The sequence below is a fragment of the Lepisosteus oculatus genome, unplaced genomic scaffold, assembly GCF_040954835.1.
Source record: "Lepisosteus oculatus isolate fLepOcu1 unplaced genomic scaffold, fLepOcu1.hap2 HAP2_SCAFFOLD_83, whole genome shotgun sequence".
Lineage (NCBI taxonomy): Eukaryota > Metazoa > Chordata > Actinopteri > Semionotiformes > Lepisosteidae > Lepisosteus > Lepisosteus oculatus.
Window position 1 is genome coordinate 608,809 of NW_027168394.1, and position 23,080 is coordinate 631,888.

At 44.0% G+C, this 23,080-nt stretch overlaps 8 non-coding genes across 8 annotated transcripts; 6 read left to right on the forward strand and 2 right to left on the reverse strand.

The window, feature by feature from the left end:
- Positions 1-1,121: 1,121 nt before the first annotated feature.
- trnag-gcc (transfer RNA glycine (anticodon GCC)) lies at positions 1,122-1,192 on the forward strand. The gene has a single exon. It is a non-coding gene; the product is annotated as a tRNA-Gly (tRNA).
- Positions 1,193-1,751: 559 nt separating this feature from the next.
- trnai-aau (transfer RNA isoleucine (anticodon AAU)) lies at positions 1,752-1,825 on the forward strand. The gene has a single exon. It is a non-coding gene; the product is annotated as a tRNA-Ile (tRNA).
- Positions 1,826-3,093: 1,268 nt separating this feature from the next.
- Positions 3,094-3,175, forward strand: trnas-aga (transfer RNA serine (anticodon AGA)). The gene has a single exon. It is a non-coding gene; the product is annotated as a tRNA-Ser (tRNA).
- A 213-nt stretch (positions 3,176-3,388) lies between these two features.
- Positions 3,389-3,459, forward strand: trnag-gcc (transfer RNA glycine (anticodon GCC)). Its single transcript has one exon. It is a non-coding gene; the product is annotated as a tRNA-Gly (tRNA).
- Positions 3,460-4,016: 557 nt separating this feature from the next.
- trnai-aau (transfer RNA isoleucine (anticodon AAU)) lies at positions 4,017-4,090 on the forward strand. Its single transcript has one exon. It is a non-coding gene; the product is annotated as a tRNA-Ile (tRNA).
- Positions 4,091-7,299: 3,209 nt separating this feature from the next.
- On the forward strand, positions 7,300-7,372 carry trnaq-uug (transfer RNA glutamine (anticodon UUG)). The gene has a single exon. It is a non-coding gene; the product is annotated as a tRNA-Gln (tRNA).
- Positions 7,373-8,936: 1,564 nt separating this feature from the next.
- trnas-uga (transfer RNA serine (anticodon UGA)) lies at positions 8,937-9,018 on the reverse strand. Its single transcript has one exon. It is a non-coding gene; the product is annotated as a tRNA-Ser (tRNA).
- A 6,221-nt stretch (positions 9,019-15,239) lies between these two features.
- On the reverse strand, positions 15,240-15,313 carry trnat-agu (transfer RNA threonine (anticodon AGU)). The gene has a single exon. It is a non-coding gene; the product is annotated as a tRNA-Thr (tRNA).
- Between the last annotated feature and the right edge of the window lie 7,767 nt (positions 15,314-23,080).

Sequence of the window (23,080 nt, forward strand, 5' to 3'; positions counted from 1 at the left end):
TTTCAGTGGGCGGGCTTTGTCAGATGGCTTGGAAAAACGCACTGTGTTTCGGCTCGGGAAACATCATGAGCAGTGTCCTGCATGTTTTCTGTGTATAGCTGTCTTTTAACGCATACAGAATTCATTCGAAATCATTGATTTCTCCAATTAACAAAGGTCCCTTAAAGGATGAGTCAAAGTAACGTCTAATCGGATTAGTTTCCTTAGAGCTGGTTTAGAGTTTGCTCAAGAGTTTACCTTTCACAGATGCGCAAAAAAGAATGTTGGCGGTGTACGCTTCAAAGCGCCTTACAGCTGTAGGGAGTGATTCGAGACGATTCGTGGCGTGTGCTCGTTCCCATATACCGTACACCCCGGGGTGCAGTGCTAGGATGACGTATAATACCGCTTGGGCACGTAACGGCGTTATACGCAAGTGCGGGACGTGAGGGTTTTCGTTTGTTCGTTTTGTTTTGCTCTGCTTTGCTTTGTTTTGCTTTCCATCGCGTTGGTAAGAGCGTAAATAAAAAGGCGATTCCTGCGTCTACCACTAATGTAAGAGCTATTTCAAGTGCGACGTGGTGCGGCTTTTCAAATGCTTGTGGGCATTTCTCTGTTGTTGATTCTTTTTTTGTGTGTAACAAAGTGGCATTTTCATGTCCGGACGGGGAGACTTTATCATTCCGACATGAAGCCACCCTTAAGTCCTCTGAGGCGTGTCTGTCTGCAAGGCTTGTATTTTGGAAATGTTTTTTTGAAACGGAGAACGACTTTGAAATAGGCTTCCGCCGGCGCCTTGCGATCCAGGTAAGATTGTAGCAAGAACGCAGCGGTAGTGGGGCTTGCTGTAGTCGTGGCCGAGTGGTTAAGGCGATGGACTAGAAAACCATTGGGGTCTCCCCGCGCAGGTTCGAATCCTGCCGACTACGTTATCCGCCTCCAGTCGGTGTGTTTCGGCGCAAGCAAAGAAGCGCGCCTCTTTGCTGTTCCTGGTGGTTTTAAAACGCCCAATCGCTTGTACCCGCTGCCTTGGAAATAAGTTCTTCAGCGTCCGCGAATGGCATTTTGCAGCTGGAAGCAGATGTCGACGCGTTTTGCACAGAGCACCAAAAAAGCGTCTTTTTTGAAGGCCCAGGCACTGAGCATTGGTGGTTCAGTGGTAGAATTCTCGCCTGCCACGCGGGAGGCTCGGGTTCGATTCCCGGCCAATGCAGTGGCTTTTGCAGCGAGCGGCTCCATCACTTGCATCCCCTTGCAACTCGCAACTCAAAAAACCCACTGAAGCTAAGCAGGTGTGAGCCAGGTCAGTACCTGGATGAGGGTGAGCTACAGGGAAAAACAAAGCTTCCAGCTGGAAGCGGTGTTAATGGTGCCGGCAGTGGGGCGCTCACCCTGAGGTCTGTGCGGGTCCCAATGCCCCAGTATAGTGACGGAGATGCTGTGTTGTAAAAGGGCGCTGTCTTTTGGATGAGATGTAAAACCGAGGTCACAGCGCTCTGTGGTCATTCAAAATGACCACCAAAACCTTTGACAAAAGCTCTTGGTAATTGATGGTCTTCAATAATGCTTCTCCTTTAGGTACATTTTAAATCAGCTGAAAAATGCTGTGAAATGGGGGGGCACTTCAGGCCAGTGTAGGATTTGGGTTACAAGAACCATGAAACTGCACGAGAAAGCCCGTACACTGAATTACACGGCTTTCTATTCAAAGGAGGACAAAAGAAATTCCCTGAGTTCGATTTTTTGCAGCACAGAGAGGAGCACTGTCGTGAGGCTGGTTAGCTCAGTTGGTACGAGCGTGGTGCTAATAACGCCAAGGTCACGGGTTTGAGCCCCGTACTGGCCAGGTCCTTTTCTCCTCTCTTACCAAAGCTGTTAGGTTCCTTTCCGTGGTGAGAGGGGTTGTCATGCAACGCTGCCACATAGTGCCGACAGACAAGAGTGTTGCGGGAGAAGAGAAAAGTGTTTGAAGATTTAAGAGTGTCTTAGGTGGAGCCAAAATCAAGTGTCACAAATACAAGTGGGAGGATTTCCAATGTTTAATATGGTAAAAATAAGCGGAAGTTATCTGCCGGTCCGGCACAGTCTGCCATGCTTTTGTCATATACTGTAAAGTGGTGTCGAACTGGGTGTCGAACTGGAGCCTCACCATTTGCATATGTGAGGCTCCAGTTATACATCGAGTGTCACATTAAATGACAAAAATGAAGAGAGTTAAAGCAGCTGGAGAGGTTTTCTTACAACTTTTGAGCTGACAGTTTTGGAAAATGTTTCCTTCACGCTGCACTGTACAACATAGGCAGCCAAGAGTCTCCAAAACAAAACAGAATTGACAGATAGGAGAAAATTCCCACTCATCCTGAAGTTCCCAAAATCCAGCACTGAGCGTAAACAAAGTGTCTAAGTAGCGTGGGAATGCTAACCCTAACCCTAGCTGGAGTTTGAGCAATCCAGCACTGAGCGTAAAAAGATGAGTCAAAGTAACGTCTAATCGGATTAGTTTCCTTAGAGCTGGTTCAGAGTCTGCTCAAGAGTTTACCTTTCACACATGCGCAAAGAAGAATGTTGGGGGTGCACGCTTCAAGGCGCCTTACAGCTGTAGGGAGTGATTCGAGATGATTCGTGGCGTGTGCTCGTTCCCATATACCGTACGCCCCGGGGTGCAGTGCTAGGATGATGTACAATACCGCTTGGGCACGTAACGGCGTTATACGCAAGGTTTTCGTTTGTTCGTTTTGTTTTGCTCTGCTTTGCTTTGTTTTGCTTTCCATCGCGTTGGTAAGAGCGTAAATAAAAAGGCGATTCCTGCGTCTACCACTAATGTAAGAGCTATTTCAAGTGCGTCGTGGTGCGGCTTTTCAAATGCTTGTGGGCATTTCTCTGTTGTTGATTCTTTTTTTGTGTGTAACAAAGTGGCATTTTCATGTCCGGACGGGGAGACTTTATCATTCCGACATGAAGCCACCCTTAAGTCCTCTGAGGCGTGTCTGTCTGCAAGGCTTGTATTTTGGAAATGTTTTTTTGAAACGGAGAACGACTTTGAAATAGGCTTCCGCCGGCGCCTCGCGATCCAGGTAAGATTGTAGCAAGAACGCAGCGGCAGTGGGGCTTGCTGTAGTCGTGGCCGAGTGGTTAAGGCGATGGACTAGAAATCCATTGGGGTCTCCCCGCGCAGGTTCGAATCCTGCCGACTACGTTATCCGCCTCCAGTCGGTGTGTTTCGGCGCAAGCAAAGAAGCGCGCCTCTTTGCTGTTCCTGGTGGTTTTAAAACGCCCAATCGCTTGTACCCGCTGCCTTGGAAATAAGTTCTTCAGCGTCCGCGAATGGCATTTTGCAGCTGGAAGCAGATGTCGACGCGTTTTGCACAGAGCACCAAAAAAGCGTCTTTTTTGAAGGCCCAGGGACTGAGCATTGGTGGTTCAGTGGTAGAATTCTCGCCTGCCACGCGGGAGGCTCGGGTTCGATTCCCGGCCAATACAGTGGCTTTTGCAGCGAGCGGCTCCATCACTTGCATCCCCTTGCAACTCGCAACTCAAAAAACCCACTGAAGCTAAGCAGGTGAGCCAGGTCAGTACCCAGATGAGGGTGAGCTACAGGGAAAAACAAAGCTTCCAGCTGGAAGCGGTGTTAATGGTGCCGGCGGTGGGGCGCTCACCCTGAGGTCTGTGCGGGTCCCAATGCCCCAGTATAGTGACGGAGATGCTGTGTTGTAAAAGGGCGCTGTCTTTTGGATGAGATGTAAAACCGAGGTCACAGCGCTCTGTGGTCATTCAAAATGACCACCAAAACCTTTGACAAAAGCTCTTGGTAATTGATGGTCTTCAATAATGCTTCTCCTTTAGGTACATTTTAAATCAGCTGAAAAATGCTGTGAAATGGGGGGGCACTTCAGGCCAGTGTAGGATTTGGGTTACAAGAACCATGAAACTGCACGAGAAAGCCCGTACACTGAATTACACGGCTTTCTATTCAAAGGAGGACAAAAGAAATTCCCTGAGTTCGATTTTTTGCAGCACAGAGAGGAGCACTGTTGTGAGGCCGGTTAGCTCAGTTGGTTCGAGTGTGGTGCTAATAACGCCAAGGTCACGGGTTCGAGCCCCGTACTGGCCAGGTCCTTTTCTCCTCTCTTACCAAAGCTGTTAGGTTCCTTTCCGTGGTGAGAGGGGTTGTCATGCAACGCTGCCACATAGTGCCGACAGACAAGAGTGTTGCGGGAGAAGAGAAATGTGTTTGAAGATTTAAGAGTGTCTTAGGTGGAGCCAAAATCAAGTGTCACAAATACAAGTGGGAGGATTTCCAATGTTTAATATGGTAAAAATAAGTGGAAGTTATCTGCCGGTCCGGCACAGTCTGCCATGCTTTTGTCATATACTGTAAAGTGGTGTCGAACTGGAGCCTCACCATTTGCATATGTGAGGCTCCAGTTATACATCGAGTGTCACATTAAATGACAAAAATGAAGAGAGTTAAAGCAGCTGGAGAGGTTTTCTTACAACTTTTGAGCTGACACAGTTTTGGAAAATGTTTCCTTCACGCTGCACTGTACAACATAGGCAGCCAAGAGTCTCCAAAACAAAACAGAATTGACAGATAGGAGAAAATACCCACTCGTCCTGAAGTTCCCATAATCCAGCACTGAGCGTAAACAAAGTGTCTAAGTAGCGTGGGAATGCTAACCCTAACCCTAGCTGGAGTTTGAGCAATCCAGCACTGAGCGTAAAAAGATGAGTCAAAGTAACGTCTAATCGGGTTAGTTTCCTTAGAGCTGGTTCAGAGTTTGCTCAAGAGTTTACCTTTCACAGATGGGCAAAGAAGAAAGTTGGGGGTGCACGCTTCAAGGCGCCTTACAGCTGTAGGGAGTGATTCGAGACGATTGGTGGCGTGTGCTCGTTCCCATATACCGTACGCCCCGGGGTGCAGTGCTAGGATGACGTACAATACCGCTTGGGCACGTAACTGCGTTATATGCAAGTGCGGGACGTGAGGGTTTTCGTTTGTTCGTTTTGTTTTGCTCTGCTTTGCTTTGTTTCGTGGTCAAGAGGCGTAAGGTAAGTCGTAATCCAGGGAGAACACTGGTGGCAAACAGTCCGAGGTGAGAGGCGAGGTCCAAAGTCAAAAAGGCAGAAGGGGAGTCCAATATCCAGAATAAACGAGGTAATGGAAAAAACGCCAGGTAGAGCTCTCAAGGAATAGACTCAATACAGAGCAGCGGGAAGCAGGTAAAGATGGTAAAAATAGCACTGTGTACCGCACGGTGGAGTGTGTGCAGGTGGGTTAACTCGTGCGGCAGCGTTTGTTAATAATCACCCCCTGCTGGTGCTGATTAGATCGCTTAAGAGTTGGTCTTAACTGCCTGGCGGTCATGACAAGCTCCTCTTCAAGCTGTGGTTTAGTTTTGCATTCATGTGTTTCTAGAGCAGTTATTTATGGGGGTGGGTGGGTCTTTCACAGAGGCTCAGGACAAATCCCCCGCATGAAAGTCTACTGTGTGCGTTCAGACAGTCACAGGTCAAGAGCCAGGCAGGAGGACAATGGACAGAAGAGCCAACGAGCTAAAAATAAAAGAACGAATATGAAAAAGCCACCATCTTTTTCTTTTTGACATATTCCGACATTCATGCAAGCCAAGACAAAGTTGCTCGTAGCTACTTGTGGATTCAAATACTCTATCGAGTGCTTTGATGAGTTTTTGCAATTTGATTGTCGTCCTGTCAGCCTGTTTCTGTTTTTTTTTTTCAATCTAGTGATGGAAAGTAGGAGGGAAATGATGGAGCAATCAATAACCGCTCCGGAAAAATGGCAGAAAGAAATGGCCCGTCACTAAGGACATTTGTGAAGCAGAGGAGTGACATCACCACAAAGGCGACTTATTCTGCTGATCGTTTTGGTGAATAATGATTGAGGCGCGTTAAGAGAAAGGTAGCTGCGTCAGCATGCTTAGGCTGCAAAGGATAAAGCAAAGATTTACTCCATGCTGAAAAGAGAAGAAAAGAAGCACAACGTTTCGGCTGTGGAGCCTTCTGCGCCATCTTCTTTAGCGATGGTGATGATGTTTACATTGGAAAAACTGAGACACGCATACCAGAGGAGCTTGAACCACCAACCTTTCAGTTAACAGCCAAATGCACTAACCGATTGCTCCACAGAGACTGACAGCCTTTTGTGCTCCCTACATTTGCAGGTTTATGGTCAAAGAAAACAATCGTTTGCGCTTCTTGTAGCCAGCAATATTTTTTCACTGACAACCAAGAAATTGATTTCATCTTTCACAAAATGTATGGATTTCTTCAAAAACAAGTTATTCCAGAAAGGAAATGAATTCTTGCATTAAACTGAACAAAGCTGTACATGTTTGTCTGAAATGATACATTTGGCACAACAAGACACGGAGAGAGGCACAGCTGGTATTCAGACCCAGGATCGCCTGCTTACTAGGCAGGCACTTTAAGCCACTAGGGAGCACCGCACTTTTACAGACACTTGGACACATCTGCGCTCGGTGTGCACTTAACAATCTCTGAGCCCGTTGCCACTTTCCCATTTAATAGCAGAACTGACGCCAAGAGAAATGATGAGAAATGGCATTTATCTGGCACTTCTCATGGAGCTCAATGCCCTTGACACCTCCCCAAGGCGACAGAGCTGTGCATTCTTTGGCGACAACATTTTTTCTTTTGTTTTATTTCTATACTTATTGATAGAAAAAAAAAACGATATGTCATGTACTGTAAGGGAAATGTCTCTTTTCATGGGGAAAGCTAGCACCAGCAAATGTTGTGTTTAGAAGAAGTGATTTAACATGACACGTGACCTAACATACCGGAGCAAAAGCTCACCCAGCAAGCCCTGCTTTACTTCTACAGGAGAGAAGTAGAGCCTGCAAGATGTTCAGCTGGGTAGCTATGTCAGCATGCCTCGGCTGCAAAGGAACAAGTAATAGGTTTATTGCATGCTGAAAAGAGAAGAAAGGAAACACAACGTTTCGGCCGTGAGGTCTTCTCACACCTGAAGAAGCCTCACACCTGTAAAAGGTTCCATGGTTTTTCTTTCTTCTCTTTTCAACATGGAATACACCTATTGTCTGCAAGATGTGACAATTTCACGGTGTTTTGGAAGAAAACCTTTTTTCTTTGAATTCAAAATCAATCGGAATTTCAGCACGACACATCAACACTTTTTCTGTTTTAAGGAGATGATATTTTAAACCTGATAAAAATAGTAGGAAACACAAGTTTCTTGCTGTGAAAATTTAGATGGGGAAGTGTACTACTGGTAGCAGTGTAGAGCTCTCTGTGGTGGAGTACAAGCACATGTTCTATGGGCCAGTGGCGTAATGGATAACGCGTCTGACTTTGGATCAGAAGATTGTAGGTTCGAGTCCTGCCTGGCTCGTGAGGCTTTTAAACCTCTCAGGTTCCTCGGTAACAGGTTGCCGTCATGTATGTGAACTATAGAAAAGCATTTGCCACAACCCGTAAATTAGCACGCAAGTGCGGGCTAGTTAACACAGAACTGTATGGAGATCATCTCCAGCTCCGAGCTCAATTGCAATGAAAAAACATGCAGAACAGAACTGGAGAGCAGCTGAATTTGTGCTCAGTAGGGTGGGGAGGACTCAGCGCTGCTATTGTTCTAATTGGCATGAACTGCAGGGGATCTGAATCAGAACATGTCAGTTAGTTCGATCATTGCGTCAATATGTAGGCCACGTTAATATAGAATTATTACTTTGTCTGTCTCGTCTTTGTATATAGCTGAATGTCCCTGACAATTTCATGTTAGTTTTTAAGAACGACATTGGTGCTAATATATACATATATAGCATATAAGGAACACGTAAAAGTTTAGTCCATGCTGAAAAGATAAGAAAACCGCCACAACGTTTCATCTTGGAATAAATCTTTACTTGTTGTTTTGCAGCCTACCCATTCTGACCTAACTCCTCCCTTGAAATTCCCTAACAGATAAGGGTACGTAACGGCTCATGCGATGCTCAGTAGCAATTTTTCCCAAAACAAACAAGAACAGCAGCTGAGGGTTTGAGTTTGAACATGCACTTTATTAAAGCAGCTTTTATTTCCATTGATAAATGCTAGATATTCCTACAGAGATTCTCCAGGTGAGTAAGCGATTCCTGTTTCTGTTTCTATTTCTGTTTCATATATATATACAGTATGTATATATATATGTTACATGTGTCTCTGCAATAGTATAAATGTGTTATACACTATCAGGGGCTGCTTTTTTGTGCACCTCATCTACAGCAAGGGTTTTTTTTTTCATTTATGTTTGTGGACCTTCACCATTTGAGGAAGTGAGTTAGATAAGAAAGTTACAGGTATGGTGAGCAATGACTGACAAAGGCACGTACTGCGTATTCCTTACAAAAGTGTAAGCAATTTGTTCTAAAAAACACCGGCTAAAGTACAACATCGTTAGCAATCTTATTACTTAAACAGAATTAACATCAATAAACTGTAAGGTGCTGGTACATGCGAGTAGATTTGATCTTCTATTAAACAAAAATGCAATTACAGCTCTAAAAAGGTCAACCTAGACTTCTGTAACAGATCTGTTCAGGTCATCGCTGTTCCTCTGACCTTGTGAGTCTTTGGAATTTTAAAAGTGTATTTTGCTTGCCTTTCATGTGGTCTGTGTACAAGTCACTGTGGCGTATGCGGTCCTACACAGCCTTGCCTTAGACGTGACGAGCCTCCGCTATGTTGCAATGGAGAAAGGTTCAGTACGGAGCTGCCGAGAAAATTCAGCTGGAAAGCTCGTTGCAGAAAAGCATCGTTATCTGTGTCTATCTGCAGAGCGTCCTTCGTGGGTGCTGAAGATTCGATTTCACAGGCTGCAGGTCCAGGCGATTTAGAGTGTTAAAGGTCCCAGCGAAAACGAAACGGCGCTGGTCCTTTTACACGCACGCACGCACGCAACCAAATGCAAAGGACGCCGTAGTCGGCAGGATTTGAACCTGCGCGGGGAGACCCCAACGGATTTCAAGTCCGTCACCTTAACCACTCGGCCACGACTACAGCGAGCGCCGCGGCCGCTGCCTTCTTGCTACAATCGAACAGGGAGTGCGAGGCGGCGGCGGCGGCGGAGGCAACTTTTTTCAAGTTCGCTCTCCGTTTAAGAAACCTTTTACGCTATACGTGCAAGCACACACACACACCTCAGAGGACTTAAGGGTGGCTTCAAGTTGGAATGATAAAGTCTCCCCGTTCGGACATGAAAACAGAACGTTCTTAGACAGAAAGCAATCAACAACAGAGACATGTGGACGACGATTTCAGTCACTGCACTTTGAATAGCATTTTTACTCCAGTTACAGGAGATGCACCAATGGCCCTTGACCTACGCTCTTACCAATGCCTTGAACATTCAAACAAAACAGCCCTCAAGTCCTGCGGTTTAATATAACGCTGTTACGTATCGAGGCAGTATTTGACTCCGTCCTACCGTTGAGACACGGGGCGTACAGATGCAGCTATTCAAAACAAGCGGGCGATACCACATTATTTTGCGGTGCGCTTTACGCAGTCTACCACGAGTTACCGTAAATTCTCCTATAAAACCGCAAAAAAATAATAGTATCCGGAATTACTGCAAGGTGGAGCTAATAAAGCTCAACCTCTCATGTTTGAGCTGTCGCCATCAAAGTCTTTAACGAAGATATTACTAATAGTATTAATAATGAATGACCTTGGACAAGCTGTAAACTCAAAGTAGTGCCCTGGTCCACATTCTTTTTTTCATTGACCGTCTTTGTAAAAGTAACACCACAGCATTTCGCAATCACGCATTTGTTTCCAATCATGCAAAGTACAGTAATTTTTGAGAATCTCCGATTCACCATGCCTTTCACATGCTCATTAAAGAGATTGATTTAGGAACATAAACATATTACTGTATGCAAACTGTACTGTATACAGTATGTATATGTACATGTATATTTAATGTCTTTACTGTGCCCGTTTAAGCATTGAATATTTATATGGAATTTTACCACTGAAGGGAAATCTTAGTACCTGAGCATAAAAAGAATAGGAGCATACTGTAACACGTGTGAAGGCCATAAACAATATTAATTTTGGAACTTAAACATACAGTATATGGCTGGTCTCGGTACTTTAAAGAAAACATACACACCAGTATTCCATTTCTCCCTAAACATTTTAAGCATCGAAGTCTTTAACTAACGTGATACTGGAGTCAACAAGCTCCGGTACAAGAATTTGATTAAAAGGGACTATAATATGGAATCGCGTATTTAAAGAAATTAATAACGATATAATTATACTCATGTACCGCAACACAAGAATTGTTACATAATGTTTTGTAGGGCTTTTTCGACACTCTTTCTGTGACCTTGCTGGTGGTGCTGTGGGTTAGCTTCCTGACTCCCAAATCACATGTTGTGTGTTTGAATCCTGCTGGAGCCGTTACTTTTTTTTTTAATAAACATTTTTTTTAAAAAAATACAATGTTTCCCTGGCTCAGAGATTAAATAAAACTTCACTCGCACCAAACAAATTTATATTTCTAATTATCACAACATGATCAAATTTAAGTCATTTTAATAACAATGAATAGTCACCTAGGCATTACAATATAAACATTTATATTGATTTAAAACCCATAAATAAAGCTGATACTGTTTAGACTTTTAATTATTTAAAACTGTATTACAGCAACACAATGCACAATGCAACGTAATAATAATAATAATAATCATAATAATAATTGCTTACATTTATATAGCACTTTTCTGGACACTCCACTCAAAGTGCTTTACAGGCAATGGGGACTCCCCACCAATGTGCAGCATCCACACATAAATCGCTATCTTTGTCTTCCGTGTAATAATGTTCACCTCTCTGTCCAGCAATTTAACAATAGTAATAATAATGAACTTTATTGTATATGGCGCCTTAAAAGCTGGCTCCTCAAAGCGCTTTACAGGATAAAAACAATAACAACAATACTGTTAGGCTGGGCAAACGATTTTTTTAAAAGAAATACAAAATGAGATATAATGATGTGTTCCGGCTTAGACATTAATGAAGAGCATAACACGTGGGTGGCCAGCGGGAGTGCTGGCTGTGACGGATTAAACCGGTTTCACAGGTATTTTCACAGTAGAAGGGGACCAGATTTCCAGCGAAAGACACCTTCCCCCCTACAAAACCAAGGAAGTACAGTACTTACTAGTTAAGAAAGCTAGGCTCCTCAACAAAATCGCTTTAACATGCTAATGCGTTGGTGTAACAGTCCGGGCGTGGCAAGCTTCTAATGTCAACCCGACTATGGCGAAAGGAACCCTTCTTTTATTGGAAGACAATGAACATATTCTAGTCCTAAATGAATTAATAGCAAACATGGTTTACATAAAATACATTTTTCCAAGAAAGTTTAGCCATTGTCACTAATGAAACCACTAAATAAAGACATAAATAAAGAAATCCCCTGGTGCAACATTCACAGGTTAGACAGGAGGTTCAGCTGGACGCTGAGACTACTGCGCTGTGGACACACCTGATCCCAGATGCCGATTCCCTCTGCTGTGACCCAGGGAACCTGCAGTCAGGTAACATTATTTCTCACAACTACCAGGTGAGATTGAGATTGAGTGAGTGAGATTGACCTGATTGTTCCTGCCTCAACGGCAGGGTTGCCAATACACCCAGTCCCCCAGAAGGGACAGGGAATGAAAGCCGAGCCGGTTTTATTACAGCCACCAGCTCAGTTTGTCAGTCTGAGTCTGACCAACAGTGGTTCAGCACCAACCACTGGAGCTGGATGGGCAAGCCACCCGACTGTGAGTGCAGAACATGGAAAAGGGGGGTGTCAGAATCCCCGCCTGCACTGACATGGGCCTGGTGGGTGATGGTGAGTTCAAAGACAGTGAACTAGCTATCCCAGTGCTGGGGCAGCTCCCTGAACCCCTAGAGAGGGAAGGGGGGAGCGAGCAGGTGTCTTACACCCACGCCCAGCGAACGATTGTAAACATGCCGATAGTGGGATTCCTCAATCAGGAAGTGTGCAGGGTGGACCTGAACAGTGAGAATGGAGTAACAATCCCAGATCACTCAGGTGCTCCAGATGACCACTAAGCCAAGGGTCAGGCATGCTCCACCGCTGCACCACCCCCTGCAGGGTTCCTAGAGCACAGGCATGAACAAATTGAAAAAGCAGATGTCCTGGAAATGGAGGAGCAGCATCAGCAGCTGCGTCAGATCTCCTCAGATTTCCAGGATGTTGGTGCCCAAGATGCCACATGGCATACTGAGAAAGAGACCATGTACATGCTGCGCCAACTTAGAAAGGCAACAGTCACTCAGAAGGAGATGACTGGGATCAGCCACCTGAAAAGACTTTTGGGAGGACTGATTGCTGCCGCCACTGTTGTGTGTTTGCTATTTCTGATAGGTTTGCATGCTACTGGCCCCAAGGAGGCCATAGTACAGCATGGTAACTTGACACTGTACGGTCTGGAACCAGACAACATAAGACCAAACTTGAGGTCGTGGATGCCTTCAGGTGCCACACTATTGAATTGGAGAGAAATCCAAGAAACAGTAAGCCCTCAGGAGGTACAGGTAGTTAGTTTGCTTTAATGGAACAAACCTCCAAACCACCCTGGCAGGTGCCCAACACAGGTCTCATGGTTCATCAGGGGGGCTGGGAACAGGAACCGGTGTTATTGTAACACTGCTGATGGGAAGCTGGATCATGACTGACAATGTACTCTGAATGCTGTACTCTTACATCAAGAAGTACTCCGGGTAGCACAAATGAGTCAAAGGTAGCATGTCAAAAGAAAGGAAGTTACTTCTTCCCCAAATATCTGCCTACAGAGGTATCAGATACTGACAGTGAACTTCCTGATTTGTAATGCCTAGACTGAGATGATGTCTCCTACCGTGTTTATACATACTCCAGATGTTATTAATCCTGTTTGTTCCCAATGCTGGTTCCGGTATGAATTCTCGAGGAGAAATGTGGACATTTAAGGTTAATGTTCTAATGACAGGGGACATCACTTAACTCTGTTTTGTTTTGAAGGCAACAACGCCTCAGGACCTCGTGGCCTTCAAAAAGGGGGGATTTGTAGAGGCAATGCTTGTTAATAAGACAGAAATAAGTGTTGCTGTGCTTTCCCAAATGAGGCCCCATCTCTCTCTTCATCTCTGTGGTGCAGCCACAGAGAAACTATTCATGCAGGCTGATTTAAAGATGTTTTCTTTTGATAAGGGACAGCTCCCAAATGGGGATGCACTTAGCTAAGCCTGGCTATCATGATCAATGGACATCCATTGGCGCCTATCTGTCTAGGGAGTGCCAGATGGACATCTGGATTGCATTCCTAGGTGTCAGGAGTAAGTGACTCATATCTCACCTTGATCAACCAGTCAGGGACTGGTAGGGCAATGTAACCCATGTGGGACTCTGATGCCCATTAAACTTTCAGCCAATGACAAGCCGAAGTTCCTCCAGGTAAAAACAGGCAACAGAGAGCCTGGAGAAGGAGAACTAGTAGGACTATTCCAGTAGGAGAATTCTAAGGAGAATTCCAGGGGTGCAAGACAATTCCATGGCAGGACGGCCCAGGAGCAGAAGGCTCCCAAGGGCAGGACATTCTCACAGCACGCCTCCTGACCATCCTGAGACTCAGCCCGGACAACCACGGAACGGCCAGTGTGTCCGAGTGCCAGTACTTTCCTCTGTTCTAAGAGTCGAGAGTGGAGGTTGCCATGAGTAACCAGAGGATCCACCCGAGGTTAGCATCAGCAGCAAGCCTCGTGAACAGGTCGGATCTGTGGACAGCTGAATCACTAATCAGAACAAGCGCTTCATCAGGAACGAACCGGTCCTCTTCCTGACCTGCTGGGACCCACAGTCATCTTTTCTCCTGTGCATAAACTTTGCTAGTTAAAGCCAACACTAACTAGCCGGTCAGTGAGCATCAGCAGCGCACTGTCGCAAACCGCACAGCACAACCTGGCACCAAGCCAGACAGCGCGGATTGGACAGCAACAAGCCTGCAACTGCTTCTTTGAGTCTGCAGGAGATCTGAATCCCCAGAGACTGGATGAGTATTCAACTTCAATGCATTACAGCTCGAGAATTCAATTGTCATCCCAACCAGTTGATACCAATTTAATTCCTAAGAGTTATGTACTTGTTTTGAGTATCCAATGTAGAAGTTATAACCAAGTTCATTTACGAAACGGTCTAAATGAATGATATACTGAACATATGTCCTCTTGATATATGTAACTCTTTGTAACTGACTGAATATATACCTTTTGTATTCTGATAACCCTCTTGATAAGATCTGTTAGGTTTACATGCATATTCTATTTATTAATAAATGTATCCTCGTGTATTAGTACCTATGTGTGTGCGTTGTTTGAGTTATATCGCATGGTTGGATTCTAAGGCCATCCAAAGAATCATTTTATGATTTACTGCTACAATTAATAATTGTCCCAGTTAATGCCCAAACCCTACAGAACTGGTGCCTTCAGAGAGCACGCTACAATCTATACAAGTACGATTCTAGAAATGCTCACCAGATTACGTTTTAAGAAGGAACTGCGCCTCAGGTTCCGCCGAGATCTTAACTCGGATGGCAGGATTCAGAGTCCGGAGTGCGGACTGATGGCGCACGGAGGGTCCATATACTGTGGATCCCTCAGTGATCTTCCGCGTGTTTAAACCGCCAGCGTGTGACTCCCCTGTCCCCGTGACCTCATTGCTCTGCTCTCTCCTCTGTGCAGCCGAACCCGATTCACGGTAAAGTGAAAACAAATATGCCATCAACGTGAGATTTACTCTGGAGCGAGGATAGATGTTACCTTTTTATCATTGATCAGGATGTATGTGATGTGGCGACTAGGTTCAATTTTGTATCCTCTTTAAAAGATTAAGGACTGGGGTGAGCGTGATTTACCACCCTTTCAGCTAAGAACCCGACGTGCGCACTGTTGAAACTGCATAGACTTGGTCGTTTAACTCTTCTCCATTAGCAGGGTTAAGGTTAAAGAAAAAAAACATTGCTGACTTCTTTTTTTTTGCCAGCCGCTAGCGCTGATTAGCAAGGTTTGTATTTCATGTTTTGCAAGTTGCATCCATTTTAAGAAAAACAAGTCGCGTTAAAGACAGGAAATGAATACTTGCATTTAATTAAGTCTAGCCGTAGGCGGTTGTCCATAATGACCAGTTCTGTTCGAGAAGACAGAACAAAAAAAGGCACCGCTGGGATTTGGACCAAGGATCTCCTGTTTACTAGACAGGCGCTTTAACCAACTAAGCCACGGCGCCCCGGGAGTGTTGTCCTTTTGCAGCCACTTGGACACACCACTCAGACACATCTGCATTCGGTGTGTGCTCCGCCTGCTCGCTGAGCAAGTTGCCACCTTTACATACAATAGCAACATCGACACCAAGAGAAAGGATGACAAATGGCTTTTATCTGGAACTTTTCATGTCCAAGGAGCTCAATGTGCTTTCTGTGTACAACAGGGCCACTGAACTCCACACTGGCCACTGAACCACAGCAGTGGCTTGCTGGCTTGACATCTCCCAAGGAAAATGTTGAAATCGCATGTGGAACAGGAAAATGACCCTCGAGTACGAGGGAGAAAAAAGAAAAAGATCATCTGGAGCGAGCCAACCCATGTCCGGACAGCCCAGTTTCGCCGACGAGGTGGCCTAGTGGTTAAGGCGATGAACTGCTAATCCATTGTGCTCTGCACGTGTGGGTTTGAATCCCATCCTCGTCGCTCTCCATATCTAACTCGTGTGCCTGTTCAACGTTGGCCCTCCTGTCGTTTGCTCCGGTACTAGAGCCTTACATTTCCTAGCGGTGACTAAACATGGTATGGTAGGCTAACGTCGGTATCGAGCAGTAACAGTATTTACGTGCTGCTGCTGCCAAGTGGCCCTGGGTTGAGACCACGTTTTCACTTACTTGCAGCACGAATGGAGAAAGAGATTTTTGACAGTCTCTCGAGAGACTGCGCTAGGTGTTTAGGGATAGACTTTGTCAGTTCCCCCTGGGATGATGGCCTCTCAAATAGTTTGTGATTCCTCTAGACCTTTATACAGAAGAAGCCTGCTTCGTGGCTTAAATCCAAGCTAAGGAAACGAGTTAGAGGTCTGATGCAGAACTGCGAATTCAATGAAGGGGAACACTACAGTACATTGCACTGTATGTGTGAGGAAAGCTGCCCCCTTCAGTCCCTTGTCGACCGAACAGAGGACTGTAAAGGATACCGCCAAGAAACTTAAGGATGCTGGTTGGAATCCAGCTCCAAAGAAGCCCCTTTGGGTGTTATGTCATCAAAAAGTAAGAACAGCGAATCTCCCTTTGATCAAAAGCGCAACAGAACTGTTTTCCGTGGAGCAGGTTTCAGACCCGTAGACCTGTTTTATTTGTAGGGCAGGGCGCATTCCTAAACGCGAATCTCCTGTTTTAGAAATGCTTTGGGCGGCGTGAAGTGAAAATAAGAAATGGGCTCCAGATGCGCATGGAAGCAATCAAGTGTTTGATCTGAGCTGTTTCAAAGACTGCTCAAGAGCTTTCCTTTCACAGAGGCGCAACAATTAATGATGGGGGTGCACCCTTCAATGCGCCTTACGACTCTAGGGAGCGATTGAGACGATTCGTAGCTTGTGCTCATTTCCCTCTATTCCCCGTGTTGCAGTGGTAGGATGGCGTAAATTACTGCTTCGACACGAAATGGCATTATAATCAAGTGCAGGAGCTGAGGGCTTTTGTTTTGTTTCGTTTTCCATGGCGTTCGTAAGCGCGCAAAACAAAGGCAATTCCTGCGTCTAACAGGAATGTAAATGCATTTGAAAGTGCAGTATGGTGCAGCTTGTAAAATCCTTGACCACATTTGTGGTTTGTTGATGTTTTTTCTGTCTGCCAAAGTTGCATTTTGACATCCGGACGGGGAGACTTTATCATTTCAACGTGAAGCCAGCCTTAAACCCTCTGAGGTGTGACTGTCTGCCGGCACGTATTTTGTCAAAGGTATTTATTTTTTTTTAACGGAGAGCGACTTTGAAAACGTATCCGCAGCCACCTCGCACTCCGTGTTAGATTATAGGAGGAATGCGGCGGGAGTGAGCTCGCTTTTGTCGTGGCCGAGTGGTTAAGGCGATGGACTTGAAATCTGCTGGGGACTCCCCGCGCAGGTTCGAAACCTGCCTACTCTGGCGTCTGCCGCACGTCACCTTGTCCCTGTGCCTGTACTATAAAAACGCTAAATCGCTTGGACCCGCTGCCATGGAAAGCAATCCTTCAGATAACCACACATCTTGGGTTAGGACCTCTGGTGCTCTACGTATGCCTTTGAAAACCTAATGAATAAAGCTGAAAGAACCGACACGATATGTGGGTGCTCGTAAAGAACTGTTAACAGCAAGGGTTTCAGTGGGTTAACTGAGGAGAAGGCGTGATCGCTAATTGTTGACTTTGTATTTGGTGTTAGAAACACTCTTACTGTGCATGACGTGCAACAAATGTAGCCACAGAAATTGCATCACGCTATCATGTATGCTATTGCAGACACCAACGTTGCCTAGATAGAAAACCGAAATAGCCGTGGGTTTGCTTGCTGGTCTGAAGGATCTCTCTTCGAATCTCAATCATTTGTCAATGGAAGTAAAAGGCGCTGCAATATGATACGTTCTGAATCAAACCTGCAGCTGTTGTTCGACCTGCAGCTGTTGTTTATTTCTTGACTAATTACAACTGAGTGTCGCATGAGCAGTTACGTAAACTTGTCTGGTATATTTGAACACAAATGCCGTTCTTCAATTAAAACTAACAGTACATTGTCAGGGACATTCAGTTCTATACAAACAAGAGACAGACAAGAGAATATTTCTACCTTTCATGTGGACTACGTGTTGACTTACTGATCTGAATAATTGAAAAGTTCGGGTCATAGCCGATGCAGTGCGTGCTAATTAGAACAGCAAAGCTGAGCTCTCAGCACAGTACTGAGCCCAGGTGTTTTTCTAAAGCTGTCAGGTGCAGTTCATTTACATGAAGGAAATCTCTTACTGAGTACGATTACAATGCAGTAAGTAGCACAGACTACTTAGGGGAGTAGCCCGATGCGTTTAAAAACGACCTGAGCCAGACAGCAGTCGAACCTGCAATCTCCTGAACCGTAGTCAAACGCTTTATCCATTGCGCCACTGGCCCTCGTGTGACACTGCAGGACTGTAACCCAGTGAGATCAGCACTGCAACTAGTAAAATACCCCCGGTCCATTCTTTTCCAAAAGTGAGAAACACCTGTTTACTACATTTTGTCTGTTTTAAAACCATATCTTTTTAAACCAAACCAAGAGTTTGTCTTTTGCACTGATATTCTGATTCATTTCGATTTCAAAGAAAAAAAAACATTATCTTCCAAAGCATCATAAAATTGTCCCTTCTTCCAGACTCTACTTCTCTCTTGTAGTAGTACAGCAGACCTTTCCAGGTGAGCAGATCACAGAGTCCGTAATGAGCTTCCTCCATCAAGCAAAGTACCTGAACATGACTCTGTCTTCATAAAAGCGCCCCTGTAATAAAGAAATTAAATCCGAAATCAAGAGGGCAGTTGCCTACTGAAGTTCAAGAAGTCATCAATTTTAAACTAGCAACACATTAAAGGCTGCATCTATACAAGTACGATTCTAGAAATGCTCACCAGATTACGTTTTAAGAAGGAACTGTGCCTCAGGTTCCGCCGAGATCTTAACTCGGATGGCAGGATTCAGAGCCCGGACTGTGGACTGATGGCGCACGGAGGGTCCACATACTGTGGATCCCGCAGTGATCTTCCGTGTGTTCAAACCGCCAGCGTGTGACTCCCCTGTCCCCGTGACCTCATTACTCTGCTCTCGCCTCTGTGCAGCCGAGCCCGACTCATGGTAAAGTGGAAAAAAATATGCCCTCAACGTGAGATTTACTCTGGAGCGAGGATAGATGTTACCTTTTTATCGTTGAACAGGATGTATGTGATGTGGCAACTAGGTTCAATTTTGATTCCTGCGGCGATTCCTGTGTCTACCACTAATGTAAGAGCTATTTCAAGTGTGGCGTGGTGCGGCTTTTCAAATGCTCAACAGGATGACTTTGCATGCACGCGTGCTTTCATGCAGTCGTTTGTGCAACCATGTCTGCTTACGTGCAAACGGGCGTGGTTTCATGTATGCAAAAAACTTTCCTGGGCTCTTCTGAAGCACATAAAATTATTTGGAGATATACATTTGTCTTGTTTTCCTCTTAGGCTCTAGAATTGATAACTTTTTTTTCATTTTTGGCCTTTTTCTTCGTTTTCCAGAAAGTGGTTGCAAGCTTGATATCATGCGAAGAAACTTCAGGATTCGGGGATCAGTCAATGGATTTTGTTCAGAGTTGGATTGTTGCTCTCTGTGGACCAAGAGATGTTGTTCTATAATGTTTTTTTTTTCAAATTTAAAAATATCATTTTTTCATGGAGCTTTGAAGGGGATGGATTCACCCTCCTTTAGCCAGGACAGAGCTCCAGGAGCCTGGGTAGGATTCTAGCTTTCTCCCCTTGCAGGCACCTGGCACAGAAGACATCATTTTTTTCCTTAAAATATTTTTTTTTTGTGTTCCTTGTTGTTCCAAACTTAATTTTAATCACTTTTAATTAGAGATTTTATTAAAAATAGTGCAAAAAATGACTAATTTCACAAAAAATAATGTAATATAAAATGGTTGTTTTTAACTTATTGTAGTGTTTTAGAAACTACTATGTCTTCAAAAATGGTTGTTTTTCACTCCTAGGAATGAAAGCTGTTGTTATATGATGTTTATTTTCAAATTTTGAAAAAATCAAAGGATTCTAGCTTTCTCCCCTTGCAGGCATCGGACACAGAGAACCTCATGGTTTTCCTAAAAATCATTTGTTATGTTCCCTGGTGTTCCAAACTTAGTTTTAATCAATTTTAATTTGTTATTATGTTAAAAACAGGGTAATAAATTTCTAATTGGACTATAAATAATGTCTTATTGTCTGCTATAAAACTGATGTTTTCAACTCTATTGTAGAGATTCTAGAATCAACTAATAGAGAATTGAAATAAAAAAGGGCATGAGAAGACATTACCAACAACGACCACAAGATGGAGATATTGTCTAGAAATTACCAACAACGACCACAAGATAGAGATATTGTCCAAAGAGGCAAGAAGGGCAAAGCTGCGATAAGGTAAAATCATTAAAAGAGATTGCTGTCAGAATGCACATCCGTATCCCAAACAGAATCTCTAGTAAAATATGATAATTTGTGAAACTGGCAAATGAGTGTCTGCTACAATATGATTGCTACATATCTGCATTTGTTGGTTTTTAAGGAGTAAGAGTGCAAGGGGTTTATACCTGCGATCCAGTGTGTTGAAGTATTTCACAACACTACCCCTAGCACATCTGGAAATAAATCCTCAAAATGATTATTGCCCTGGGGATGTACCAAAAAATCAGTGAGCATATATATATATATCACTGTGTTGAAGCTAGAGACACAGAATAACTGCAAACACATCCTAAATACAGTGTTCCTGCACCTTTGACCTCATCCAGAATGTATCGTTTTTTGAAAGGGATTGCTGTCAGAATGCACAACTGAATCCCAAACAGAATCTCTAGTCAAATATGATCATTTGTGAAACAGGCAAATGAGTCTCTCAGGTGCCCATTGCTCATTTTCAGACACAATTATGCAATACTTTCACCATGCGTTGAGCAATAGGGATTAAAGATACCAGAGGTAAGGTTTAAAAGTGATTCTGAGGTGCAACACATCAGCGATACAGCTAGGCATCTGAAATGTGGGGTTTGAGAGCCCTTCAGGGAACACCGTACCCTAAAGGTACCAGAAGTCCACTAGTATAAGCATTAAGTCACTGTCACCCCTGTTACAATGTGATTGCTACATATCTTCATTTCTTTGGTTTTTAAGGAGTAAGAGTGCAGGGGGTCTAAATCTGCGATCCAGTGTGTTGAAGTATTTCACAACACTACCTGTAGCCCATCTGGAAATAAATCCTCATTCTGATTGTTGCCCTGGGCATGTACCAATAAATCACTGAGCATATATATATAGCACTGTGTTGAAGCTAGAGACCTGTATGTAATAATATGAGTCTAAAATGTTATTTTCAGATATATTAATGTAATAAATGATTGCTTATGCTTTATAAACAAATCTAATTAAAATAAAAGCTTAAGTTTTGTATTTATCTTGTACCATAGAACATGATTTTCTTTGTATTTCAAGCCCACAAAGTGTCCAAATGACGCACTACATGATATAAGGAAGATTATCACATGCATATCGGTATTATCTTTCTTACGAAAATGCATTCCTTTCATTACCTTTTACTTTTTAAAATGAACTCAAATTGTGTATAATGTAATAATTTAAATAGAATAGATTCTAATAATATAATGATCCAGTGTGTTGCACTACTTCACTGCTTCACTGCTCTATGCCGTCTGGAAATAAATCCTCAGACTGCTTACTGCCCTGGGCATGTACCAATAAATTACAGGAGCACATCTATATATCACTGCGTTGAAGCAGGGGACACACAATCACTGCAAACACATCCTAAATACAGTGTTCCAGCACCACTGATCTCATCCAGAACGTATCATTTCTTGAAAGGGATTGCTGTCCGAATGCACATCTGAATCCCATACAGAATCTCTAGTAAAATATGATCATTTGTGAAACAGGTAAATGACTGTCTCAGGGGCCCATTCCTCATTCTCAAGACACATGTATGCAGTACGTACACCATGCATTGAACAATAGGGATTAAAGACACCACAGGTAAGGTTAGAAGTCATTCTGACTATATTCTAAAATATTGGACTCATATTCTTATGATGGCAGACATGATGCTGCGTTTTAAGCCGGGGTTAATGGACATTATATGACTGTCAATTCTGTTTTGTTTTGGAGACTCTTGGCTGATTATGTGGTACAGTGCAGCGTGAAGGAAACATTTTCCAAAACTGTGTCAGCTCAAAAGTTGTAAGAGAACCTCTCCAGCTGCTTTAACTCTCTTCATTTTTGTCATTTAATTGTCTGTTGGCACTATGTAGCAGCGTTGCATGACAACCCATCTCACCTGGACCGTACAGGGCTCGAACCCACAACCTTGGCGTCACTAGCACCACGCTCTAACCCACTGAGCTAACCGGCCTCACGACAGTGGTCCTCTCTGTGCTGCAAAAAATCGAACTCAGGGAATTTCTTTTGTCCTCCTTTGAATAGAAAGCTGTGTAATTCAGTGTACGGGCTTTCTCATGCAGTTTCATGGTTCTTGTAACCCAAATCCTACACTGGCCTGAAGTGCCCCCCCATTTCACAGCATTTTTCAGCTGATTTAAAATGTACCTAAAGGAGGAGCATTATTGAAGACCATCAATTACCAAGAGCTTTTGTCAAAGGTTTTGGTGGTCATTTTTAATGACCACAGAGCGCTGTGACCTCGGTTTTACATCTCATCCAAAGGACAGCACCCTTTTACAACACAGCGTCTCCGTCACTATGCTGGGGCATTGGAACCCGCACAGACCTCAGGGTGAGCTCCCCCTCGCCGGCACTGTTACGTCCCAGTGTGTGTTATGTGTGTTTTTCTGTTATGTCCACACTGCTGACCCTTGATTGTTCGCCCTTCCCCATTGGCCAACCATCACACCACTGTTTCAATATGATGTCATCATCAATCAGCCTTCAGCCAATCAGAACACATTTTATTCACTATATAACATGGAGGCTTTCAGAAAGAAAAGGCCTTTCGTTTGACTTCGGTCCCGTTCGGTTTTGGTTTTCGCTTCGCTTCGCTTCGCTTCGCTTCTTGTTATTGCTTCGGCTTCGTTTGTTGGTTTGTTTTGCTTTGTTTTTGTGTATTTTCGTATAGCTTCGGCTTTGTTGTTTTGTTGGTTTTACGTTAGTTTCTTTGTACTTTCGTTTGTTTGTGTGTTCATCCTTGATTTGTCTTTACCTTGCCCAAGTGTTACATGTTCAACTTATGTGTTCTTTTG